This window comes from Dendrobates tinctorius, unplaced genomic scaffold, assembly GCF_039654945.1.
Source record: "Dendrobates tinctorius isolate UK_male_01 unplaced genomic scaffold, ASM3965494v1 ptg000163l, whole genome shotgun sequence".
Lineage (NCBI taxonomy): Eukaryota > Metazoa > Chordata > Amphibia > Anura > Dendrobatidae > Dendrobates > Dendrobates tinctorius.
Window position 1 is genome coordinate 15,902,262 of NW_027361830.1, and position 12,956 is coordinate 15,915,217.

The window sequence follows — 12,956 nt, forward strand, 5'->3', positions numbered from 1 at the left end:
GGGCCTAACACCGTCTGAGCCTGACTCATGCTGTATAGACATATATTTTGAATGTGTACGCTATCCATACATGTTATCCGGGGATACGGTACCCTTTCTAACCTTTGTGCAATCACGTGCAATCCATACTGGGTGTGAGAATGGCTGGCGAGCTGTTAAGCAAGCTACAGCACCTGTCCAGACAAGTACAGGGATTCCCTAGCGAGGAGACTTATTTGATTGTTTTCTATGTTGGGACAGCAATTTTTGGGGAGCACTATACTCTGGAGAATGATAGATGGGGCCCACCATACACTGGAACATTCCAAAGGTGGACATCAGACACTGGAGCAGCATTTACAGGGCCCATTATACACTAGAGCATTAGAAATGGGGCCCATTATGTTTGGAGCATTATTTGGGCCCATAAGACAGTGGAGCTTCATCCATGGGGACCAACATATACTGTATCATTATGTGGAGCTCATCATATACTGTTTTAAACATTATATGGGACCAATGATTTTGTATGGAGAAATAGATGGGCCTCGTCATGAGATGTAAAAAGTGAGGTATTTTTCATTGTACTATACCGCTATTTCTCTGCCGTATCGGAGCATGATGAGTTGTGGTATGTGTTAAAGGGGCGCTCTTTCGCCCAGGGCACATGAAAACCTGCAGCCAGCCCTCCCCCCCCACAACTTTAGCCAAATAACCCCCATTTTTCAGTGCGTAACTTGTATTATGAAGTTAATTAAGGTTGACAAGCTTAAGTAAGAAGAATTGATGCTTTTGGCATTCAAATGGGCACTGTAGGTGTGTTTCCTGTCCTCCTCTCACTGCCGACTTTTATTCCCCATTGACTTACATTGGGTTTCGTGTTTCGGGACGACCCCGACTTTTCCCTATAATCGGACGATCTTGCTCTACCCGACTTTTGGAAAAGTCGGGTTTCACGAAACGAAACGCGACCCTAAAAAAGCAAAAGTCGCTCAACTCTATTCGCGGGTAATAATTGTAATCAGTGATCCCCATCACTAACGTTGTTCAGCGGGTTATCTGCACCTGTAAGCGACAAACGCTGGCCTTTTCAGTGTAGCGCACATGCAGCCACAGATATGTAAGGGCATGACACACCAGTTATTGGCCAATCTCATGTGCCAGAGCCTCACGTGTCCCTCTAGTAAGCCGGACTCGGACCGCGGGGCATGACGGAGTCTCGTTCGTTAACGGAATTAAGCTTGCAATGTGTGCATCTGTTCTGTAGCTGGCATGGTTGAGGTTTCCCAGGTGGAGTCGAATTTAACCGTAGGCTCCACTCCTGGTGGTGCCCTTCTGGACATTCCTTTAAGGTTCAGCTTTGCAACCATACTGCCCACGTAAAACAAACACTTTGCCTTCATGAACGCTGTTTGGAGGGTCATGACTCATGGGAATAACGCCGCCCAATCAGTTAACCTGCTAGAGAGATCGTTCGTTGCTCCCAAGCATGACATCACACTCCCTAAGAAGAAGGTAATACCACTGTGGCGACCGTACTCCTGGGGGCGACACAAGTGCACTGATGCCCAGCCACTGCTCGATGAATCTGCTGGTACATTGACCCAGACCACTACATTCCCCTCGCACGCTACACGGCCTGAATCTGACCCTGATGAAACTCAGGTTACCCTTCCCATATACAGTTCCATCTTACACGGTGACAAAGAGGAAGCTGCAGATGAAAGTGCAGGTTCGGCCCACCCGCCATCAGACACACCACCGTACTATCAGGGGCCCTGTGCCAGTGCTGTCGCCAACGAGTGGGCCCCCCCTGCTTGCTCAGGATCACAGCACTTGCAAAGTTGAAATACAGTGCAGTGAGATGGAAGATGGGGACGACGAGCAGTCCAGACAAGTACAGGGATTCCCTAGCGAGGAGACTTATTTGATTGTTTTCAATGTTGGGACAGCAATTTTTGGGGAGCACTATACTCTGGAGAATGATAGATGGGGCCCACCATACACTGGAACATTCCAAAGGTGGACATCAGACACTGGAGCAGCATTTACAGGGCCCATTATACACTAGAGCATTAGAAATGGGGCCCATTATGTTTGGAGCATTATTTGGGCCCATAAGACAGTGGAGCTTCATCCATGGGGACCAACATATACTGTAGCATTATGTGGAGCTCATCATATACTGTTTCAAACATTATATGGGACCAATGATTCTGTATGGAGAAATAGATGGGCCTCGTCATGAGATGTAAAAAGTGAAGTATTTTTCATTGTACTATACCGCTATTTCTCTGCCGTATCGGAGCATGATGAGTTGTGGTATGTGTTAAAGGGGCGCTCTTTCGCCCAGGGCACATGAAAACCTGGAGCCAGCCCTCCCCCCCCACAGTCTGTAGCCAAATAACCCCAATTTTTCAGTGCGTAACTTGCATTATGAAGTTAATTAAGGTTGACAAGCTTAAGTAAGAAGAATTGATGCTTTTGGCATTCAAATGGGCACTGTAGGTGTGTTTCCTGTCCTCCTCTCACTGCCGACTTTTATTCCCCATTGACTTACATTGGGTTTCGTGTTTCGGGACGACCCCGACTTTTCCCTATAATCGGACGATCTTGCTCTACCCGACTTTTGGAAAAGTCGGGTTTCACGAAACGAAACGCGACCCTAAAAAACCAAAAGTCGCTCAACTCTAGTGACATGGCATCACAATCTGCAAAAATTTGTTTGACAAAAGGCCAATTCAGAGGAGGTCACAGTATATCTTATGTCTCTGCTAAAAATTCAAACTTTATTCAACAATAAACTTTAATTATCAAAAATACATTACATCATACCAAAAAAAAATGATCACCACTGGGAGGTGCCTAACCCTACACTGGCTAGTTTTCCATACCTGACAGCGGAGGTTGGAGCCCTAAGACCTGCGCAATTGGCCCCCCACTCCACGACGGCTCACCCTGCTAACCCTATAGGGCCCTATAGTGGCAGGGGTGTAATAAGGAGTTAAACAGGTAGGTGAGAAAGATACCAATGGGTGATTGGACCTGACCACCAAACGACATCTTTTGCATCATACAAGGTATGTACTCCGTTCTATCTTGCTCCTGATGAACCTCGGAAGAGGGGAAACGTGTCAAGTGGTTCTATAAATTGGGCTCCCTCAGCACGCATGGTCTGATGAGCTGACCTGCCAGTGACATGCTTGTGTGCCGAGAGAGTAAAAAGAAAGAGGAGGAGGGGGATAGGGGAAGCTGCAGCTAGAGTTGTCACAGCACAGGCATACTACACAGGAGGAGGCGGCACCCAGACACAGGACAGAGGCATGATGGATGGCTGGCAGACAGCTGATACAGGGGGACACACCATACCTATGGGACACATTACAGGTATGAGGACCTATTTAGAACAGTCAATATTTCTGCATTACTAGGGGTCAGAAACAGAAGAGCCACCTTCACTGAATGCAGCCTTAGTGCTGCTGAAGGTGTCTTTTTAACTTAAAAACGCCCTGGGGGGTGACGGGTTCCCTTTAAGACTTGTATTATAAGGAATCGTTTCTGATACTGATGGTTGAAGGTAAAATGGCAGCTGCTTTGCATTGAGTAGTACTGCTCATGTCTCAGGTCCTTGCCATGCTACCATGAAACTAATCTTAAAGGGAATCTGTCAGCAGGTTTTTGCTTTTGTAATCTGAGGACAGCATGAGGTAGGGGTTAAAACACAGATTTCAATGATGTATCACATGTCCGGCTGTGTGCTCTTGTTTATTGATGAGCGAAATTGTTCAGAAAATGATCGCCAAACATAAATTTGGCACGAATATGGCACATTCGGATTTGTGATCAGAAACACAAGCAAAATTTTATAAAATCGGTAACATTCGGTAAAAGTGCGAGAAAATTGTGTTGCCACAAAAGTATTTTCAGCACTTTAGCAACGATAATGGTGGTGTATAATGAGCGTTTGGCATGTGTTTGATGGGGGGGGGGTGCAGAGCTCAGAGGCACAGCGTTCCTGTAAACAGTCATTTTTTTCCTAACTTTATGTGTGCACATTGTGGCTAGCCAATCAAGGAGCAGGAAACACCCACAATATCCTGACACAACGGCTTGTGTCACTGACTGCTGACATCACATGTCCCTCTCTATATAAATAGCAGGCATCTTGTTTAAGCACATTTTGACACAGCGCAGAGAGGCTGCTCCTGAAACCGGCACTGTTAACAGCAAGATTTTAGCTAGTTAGCTAGGCGGTTGTATATCAGTCAGATAGTGTAGCTAGCTTCTGTCCAGTGTGGCTGTTAAATTTACCTTCCAGCTCTTTTTTCTTTTTGGACATTACTGAGGTCCATAAAGAAAGCCAGCAGGACACGTGTTGTGCACTGCTTCTATTGTTTTCCATGCACGAGTATAGCATTCTACTGCATATTTTTTCACTAGCTAAATGTGAAACAGCCTTCTGTATCTCACCTTGTCATTTAGTGCTGTGGTGATATAAAACTGTCTGCAGACCTAAGGCACATTAAAAAAGTTATAATTTTTTCTGTTGCTAAATGTGAAACAACCTTCTGTATCCCACGATGTCATTTTGTGGCCGTTGATATGAACCTGTCTGCAGACCTAAGGCACATTAAAAAATTAAAATTTTTCAGTTGCAAAAAGTTAGACAACCCTCTGTATCACACTTTATCATTTAGTTGGGTTGAAATTAAGCTGTAGCAGTCTGATCCATAGGCCACAAAAATCTTCTGTTTCTAGTGTCATGCTGTAAGGGACCTGACTTTGAAATATTTTGTAGCATCTATTGTGTTATAGAGGCCTGATCCATAGGCCACAAAAAAATCTTCTATTATTAACGTCATACAGTAAGGGACTGACTTTAAAATAGTTCATAGCATCTAGTGTGTTTTAGAGGCCTGATCCATAGGCCACAAAAAATTCTTCTGTTATTAACATCATACAGTAAGGGACCTGGCCTTAAAATAGTTTGTAACATCTAGTGTGTTACAGAGGCCAGATCCAGAAGCCACAAATTTTTTTTCCGTTATTAATGTCATACAGTAAGGGATCTGACTTTAAATTAGTTTATAGCATCTAGTGTGTTTTCTGTTCCTAGTGTCATACAGTAGGGGACCTGATTTCAAAATAGTTTTTTTTTATCCTACAACAATTCTAAGAGCATGATGCCCTATAACAAACATAGCAATAACACTACATAAATTAAAAATTACAACTTTATTAAAGTATAAGAAAATGAAATTATACACAGCTTATCAAGTGCTAATTCACCCTCCCACATTATGAGTGGCCCAGGTAATCCAAAAAAGCTTCATTAGTCTACAGCGCTGCAAATAGTACTTACCCATGTGGAATCCCTGCTGTGCGCGTCCACCGTGATCCCCGATGTGCGTTTCACGTGTTGAGCTTCCTCAGGGGGCTGTGATTTTTTAGACTAATTGTAGCTTTTTTGGATTACCTGGGCAGCACATAATGTGGGAAGGTGTATTAGGGCTTGATAGGCTGTGTATAATTTCCCTTTCTTATACTTAATTGTCTCTTTTGGAGGCTTATTATCTTGCCCACTCCTTATAGTCCCCATTGTGGTATGCTCTTATAGTTCTGTATAAGTAGCTCATTAGAGTCTGTACTGGGGTGCACCTCCAGTATGTGTATTTCCCTGTTGAGCCTGTTCCATTTTTTTTGTCATTCACCGATTATTATCATATGTACACTGTCTGTTTTTGAATGTTATGGTATTGTAATAATAAAGTTGTAATTTTTGATTTATATAGTGTGATTATTATGTTTGCTATGGGGCATCATGCTCTTAGAATTGTTATAGGATCATAACAGTGTGGGAGTTTCCCCTCCGACCCCTTCTCTATACTGCCATGGGCACGGTTTTTGAAAGGGATTGGTATACTTATTTATGTATCCGCAAGATCGTTTTTTGTCAAACTTTAAAGTAGTTTGTAGCATCTAGTGTGTTATAGAGTCTTGATCCAGAGGCCACAAATATTATTTTGTTCCTAGTGTCATACAGTAGCTAACCTGATTTTCAAATTGTTCCTAGCATAACCACTTTGTCATACAGGTCTCATCCACACTCAAACAATTCTTTTTTCTTTGACTAACACGATACAGCATGCCATATTTCAACTTGGAATTTACTGCCGCTGAAATTCAGCTGTTTGCAGAGGTGGTGCAGAGTTTCAAATCTTTTTTTTGAGCAATATGACTGGGAAAAAGCGAGGCCATGATGGAAGGGGAGGTAGGCTTGGTGTTCAAGATGTATGTGGGGTAGGTGGCAATGTTTGTGAAAGCACTAGTGAAGCAATGACAGGAAGAAAAAAGTTGTTGGATCACACAGCTGAATAATCAAAAACAATTCTCTTTATTTCACACCATCTTAAAAACGTGACTGTGACTCTGTTTTTATCCATTTGTGGACATATCTACACGTTTTTATGATGGTGTGAAATAAAGAAGAATTGTTTTTGATTATTCAGCTGTGTGATCCGACAACTTTTTTCTTCCTCACATTGTGATCCGACGATCAGACGGAATTTTTTTAGATCGCTGCTGGCAAATTCAAGGCTACCAGGCACATTGACATGGTAAGGCATTCCGTTTTTCCCTGTATTTTCCCTAGGAAGCAATGTCACATCCTATGCAAAGACAACTGATAACTTATGTTACTGGACAGGTTACACCACTACTTTGGCAGTCTTTGGCAGATGCACAGCAGTACGCCTTGTCAATGATGCCCAGAAAGAGCATGTACTCGAGTGGATGGCAACCACACTTTCAAGTGGCTTCTCCTCATCTTTCTCCACCTCAACATCACACCTAGTACAGTCCACAGAGGTGGCAACCAAATTTGCCTTGCTTCCCTCCGCATCCCAACTATCCAACCATTCAGCTGACTGTACGACACCACAGATGGGTGAGTCTGAAAAGTTGTTCACACATTTTATGCCATTTTCATCAGAAATGTACTCAAAAGCTTTGCAGAGTCAACAGGAGGAAATTTGAATTGATGTCCAAATTTTTTTTAGCTTGGATCCGGGGCAGGACAAAGTACGATCCGAACAGCATCCTGACCCTGATCATCAGACGTTAACCCCTGGGAGTGGAGGTGATCCTGATGACACTCAGATATCTGAGGCTCACTCGAACTGTACTATGCTTTCAGGGCAAGAAGAGGTGGGGGTGTGACTCCAAGGCGAGGAATGTGATAACACAGAGGATGATGATGATGATGAGGTGTTAGATCCCAGTTGGTGTGAACATAAAGGCACACAGCTGAATAGCTAATCTGGGGAGGAAGACAAGTAGGTTACGTTGCACTGTACGTCGCAGACACATAGTGATGCAGCCAGGACAAGCATTGCATCCTCATCCACAACTGTGCCTGTGACCAGCAGCAACAGCGGGTCTTCAGCTCGCAGGGGTGGCAAAGGTTGCCTAGCCTGGGACTTTTTGGACACTGCAAAGGATGAGCCAACTCACATAATCTGCCAACTTTGCAAAAAAAATTGAGTCGTGGTAAAAAGTGCAATAATTTGACTACTACATAAATGAAACTTCACATGCGCAATCAACATGCTTTAATGTGGGAGTCCCACTGCTCAAAAATGTGGACCAGCAGACCTCAACAACCATAAGCAGCCCCATCAATCGCATCTGCTGTTTCTTCCTCTTCCTCTGTTATCGCGCCAACTATTGAGATGCAGGTCTTCAACCGCATAACCTCGGGTTCTTTACATGCTGCAGTCACGCTGACTGAGAGCCTGCCTTCAGCTGTAATGGAAGCAGACATGCCTGCTGTTTTTGACCGATCTTAGAGAATGAACACACATCAAGTTTCTCGATCCACCATAACATCCTTGTCTGCACCTCTCTCACAATCCAGCAGTTTGTCCAATTAAATATATTCCGCCCTCTTTCAGCACTGCAGCCAGCCCACGGTTCCGCAGTTGTGGTCACGTAAAAGATTCTTTCCTCCTATGCATGACAAAGCTAAGAGGTTGAACTCCACCATCTCCAATCTGTTGGCCACGGAAATGCTGCCTTTCCACCTGGTAGACACAGACAGTTTCCGAAAGTTGTTGACCGTCACAGTCTCCCAGTACCAATTGCCCAGTGGCCATTGCTTTTCTAAGAAAACTGTGCCTGCATTACACCAGCATTTCACAGACAACATCACCCTTTCCTTGACAAAATCTCTGTCTGCCAGGGTGAATTTCACCACAGACACTTGGACGAGTAAGCATGGCCAAGGGCGTTACATCTTGCTGACTTGTCACTGGGTGACTCAGGTGGCTGTGGGGACAGTAGCAGCTTCACAAGTATTGGAATCCCCAAGGCTTGCAAGACAAACCTCTACATTTAACACTTCCTCCACTGCTTCTGCCTCCTTTATCTCCTCTAGGGCCTCCACCTGCGCCATCAGACTCTGCCTTAACGAGACACACGTTCCAACACTGCAGAGCGAATCCCCACCACCTCCGTACTGCGCAGCAAGGGCTCACCACAATCAGGCAGTATTAAAATTGGTATGCCCCGGAGATCGCAGTCATACAGCTGAAGAGTTGTGGACAGCTTTTCGGGCTGAGTTTGATCAATGGCTGTCTCCGCTGAACCTTCATCCAGGGAAGGCCGAGTCGATAACGGTGCAAACCTGGTGGTCTCCCTATGGTGAGGCAAGCTCACACACGTGCCTTGCATGGCTCACGTCCTCAACTTGGTGGTACAGCATTTTCTCCACCACTATCCTGGCCTGGGTGAGCTGCTCCAGAATGCACTTAAGCTGTGTGCTCATATCCGCTGTTTGCACTCCTCTGGTCATCGACTTGCATTGATACAAAGGTCTTTGTCCATGCCAGTTAACAGGTTGCTATGCAATGTGCCAACACGGTGGAATTCCACTCTGCACATGTTGCAGTGACTGAGGCAGCAGCAACAAGCCCTGACACAGTATGTCATGTTGTATAGCCTGGGCCAGCGCAGTACGGAAATGACGCATATCACGTTTACAGAGATTGCACACATTAAGGACCTCTGCACCTTTCTGCACAATTTTGAAATGTCTACTAAGATGGTAAGCGCTGATGATACCATCACTATTCTGGCCATCTATATGCTGGAGCAGACTTTGAATAGCCTGTGGGAGGAGGTGATGGCTCTAGAGGAAGAGGAGAAAGTAGAGGAGGATGCAGAAGGGATAACATTGTCTCTAAGTTCAAGACTGTTGTCAGACATGCGGGTGCCAAGGGAGGGTGTATTACTGTGATCGACAGGGCTGGTGATAACATTGTCTCTAAGTTCAAGACTGTTGTCACACATGCGGGTGCCAAGGGAGGGTGTATTACTGTGATCGACTGGGCTGGTGATAACAGACAAACTGTTATTGAAGGTGCAAGATCCGAGGAACAAATGGAGGAGGAAGAGGTGATGGGTGAGCAACTGTCAGATGAAGAGGATAATCCTCCCCTCTCTGTTGTTCCTGGTTGGCGGGAGGGAATGGAGGAAACAAGCCTCAATGTTACCCAGTCACCAACATAGCATGGGCTTGGACATCATGGTAGAGCATGACATATGAGTGCCTTCTTTCTGCACAATCTGCTACATGATCCCAGTATAACTATGATTAGGAATAATGCTGACTGCTGGGTTGCCATTCTGTTAGATCCATGTTAAAAAAAACAAATTTTGCCAGATGATTCCCACCCTAGAAAGGGACCTACGAATGATGGAGTATCGAAACACGCTTTTACACAACCTTAAGACAGCTTTTTCCTAAGACAGCAGTGAAGTACACAGTTTGCATCGCAGCTCTACACTTTCAACCTCTGGCACGTCAATTCGTCAATGCCAAAACATTAGTAGCAGCAGTGGTGGAAATGGAAGAAGCAATTTATGTGAGTCCTTTGAAACTTTTTTTGGACCAACTCATGCACCAGCACAAAAGAGTCCTAGAACTGAATATAAATACCATCAGGGAGTGTTTGGACCCTTTCAAATTTTAGTCTTCCAAAATGGATGAGTGGCCTGAACTCGTCTCACACTCCTTGGCGGTTTTATCTTGCCCAGCAGCCAGCATTCTCTCAGAATGTGTCTTTAGTAGAGTTGAGCGAAACAGGTCGGCCAGATTCTTAAGTCGCCGACTTATGGCAAAGTCGGGTTTCACCGGCCGAAACCCAACCACAGCGTGAAGTCGGCCATGCGGTCGGCAAAACGAGCGCCAAAGTCAGATTTCCCAGAATGCTTGCACATGACTTTTTTCAGCCACTGAGCAAGGACGTACACTGTGGGCAACAAGATGAAAAAAATGGTATCTCTGATTCACCGTATATATAGAAGGTGTAAACCACACACGCTCACTCCCAATGGATGATACCGTAATAAAATTTTTTTAACAAAGGTACTGTATCAGCACATACCAGGTGTATCCATTCTAGGGGTAATTGTAAATTTCCATCTATACTTCCGGAGTCAGACACAGACACTCATAGGCTCACTATGTATTACACCAGAATTTAAAAAGTAGAAAAAGGGAAAGGTATTCGAAGCGTACAACTGTATACAGTGTTGTGGTACTTTTAAATCTTCGTTTATATTTCAATCTCAGTAAGCCAGTCCAGACTCTCTGCTACTGGAAATTACATGGATACAAGTACAGACGGAAAATTGACTGTTAGCAGAAATTTGGGAATTACTCATTGTGGGAAAACCTCCCGATAGATGTTGCAGAGGTGATGCAGACCCTCAATTACTGTGTCTGTGGAGACAGCGAAAACGGTTCTTTGCGAAGAAAGGATTGATTTATCGCAGTAGCGTGGATCACATCACCGTTACTCGTCTCCATCAAATTGTGATCACAGGAAGAGATGTATACATGGTCCTCACTGTCTATCATGATGTGTATTATCATTTTGGTGTGTAAAAAACAGAAACCACAGGCCGTAGGCAATTCTATTTGATTGACATGAGAGGAGACATTGAAAGATGCTGGCAGGAATGTCACACGTCTGTGACTATCACAACTGTGAAAGGTGATCATAAAGCACCACTGCATCTGCTTGTAAGTTGACATCCATTACAAATGGTAGCCATTGATCATCTGAAGGCAGAGGCCAGCAGGACAGGCCATAACTACATCTTAACCATCATCGATCAATACACCAAATTTCTAGTGGCCGTCCCTGTGAAGGATTTAACTGCCCAGACTACACAGCGCTGGAGCAGGGAGAGGTAAGTATTGCAACTTGCAAGTGCTGTGGCCATGACCAAGCAGGGGGGCACACTCGTGGTCGACGGTACTGGAACAGGGCCCCCCATAGTAAGCTGGTGTGTCTGACGGCGAGTGGGCCCCCCAGCGTCAGAGAAACTGTATTGTATTATGAGGGGCCATGTGCCAGTGCCGTCGGCCATCAGTGGGCCTATCCACCTGTTCAGAGCAACGGCACTTGCCCGAGTGCGTCTTGTGTTGACCCCAGCCCTTGGGGGGGTGGGCAGCCCAGTTAGGGAGGTTTAAAAAATGGCATATGTTGATATGTAGACTGGACATTCAGCTGCTGCAAATGGCGGAATTGGGCAAGTTTGAGGAAGAGGAGCACAAAAGCGAGGCAGTTTTCTGGCAACCTATGTGTCATCAGGGGAAGGTGGGACAAAATCGTTTGATACCCATGCATGGTTGATTTTAATGAAGGTTAGATCATCAACATTTTGGGTCGACAGACGGGTCCTTTTTTCTGTCAGGATTGATCCAGCAGCACTGAAGACTCTTTCAGATAACACACTAGCAGCAGTGCAAGCGAGCTCCTGTAAGGCACAGTGTGCCAATTCAGGCCAGGTGTCCAGTTTAGAGGCCCAATAGTCAAAGGGGAATGACCTGTGAGGGAGAACATCGATATGGGAGGAGAAATAGTTTGTAACCATAGCTGACAACTGCTGTCTCCTGTCACTTTTAATCGATGCAGTATTAGCAGTCGTGTGAGTGGTACTTGAGAAATCATTCCACAACATGGTCATTAAACCTCTGTCTCCAATGCCACTTTGGATCTGTGCACCTCGAACACCTCTTCCATTGTGCCCACTACGGCTCGTGGGAGAAACAGCACCACTGCTGTGTGCTAGGAAAGCCTCAAACAAACGGTTTACCAGAGTTGCTTGTTTGTTAGCCAATATTATCTCTAGGTTCTCCTGTGGCATGATGTTGTGTAATTTGCCTTTGTAGCGTGGATGGAGGATGCTGGCCAGCCAGTAGTCATCATCCTTCATCATTTTGGCAATGCGGGGGGTCTCTTTTAGAATCCGCAAGGCATAATCGCACATGTGGGCCAATGTTCCAGGTGTCAATAATGCACTGCCACTGCTGGGTGGAGGAGCACTTTCTGGCAAATCCAAATCCCTACAGTCACGCACAAACACTGTACCTGACCTTGGAACGCCAAAATTTTCTCTTGCCCCCTGAGAAGCATGCTCCTGCCCAAAATAATCATCCCCCTCATCCTCCTCCTCCTCTTCCTCGTCTTCCTCTTCTTCCTCCACCTCGTCCAGGACAGTTCCCTGACCAGACAATGGCTGACTGTCAGTAAGGCTTCCCTCCTCCTCCTCCTGTTCCTCCTCCTCTGCTGCAGACGCCAGATCCTTAATGTGCATCAAACTTTGCATGAGCAGATGCATAAGTGGGATGCTCATGCTTATGATGGCGTCATCTGCGCTTATCAGCCATGTGCATTCCTCAAAACACTGAAGGACTTTATAGAGGTCTTTCAGCTTTGACCACTGCACACCCGACAATTCCATGTCTTCACTCAAACTGCCTGCCCATGTATCCTCCCACAAATGCATTACAGCCCGCCTCTGATCGCACAGCCTCTCAACCATGTGCAGGGTGGAGTTCCACCTTGTTGCAACTTCTATGATTAGGCGGTGCTTGGGGAGGTAGAGCAATCGCTGCAGCTTCTGCA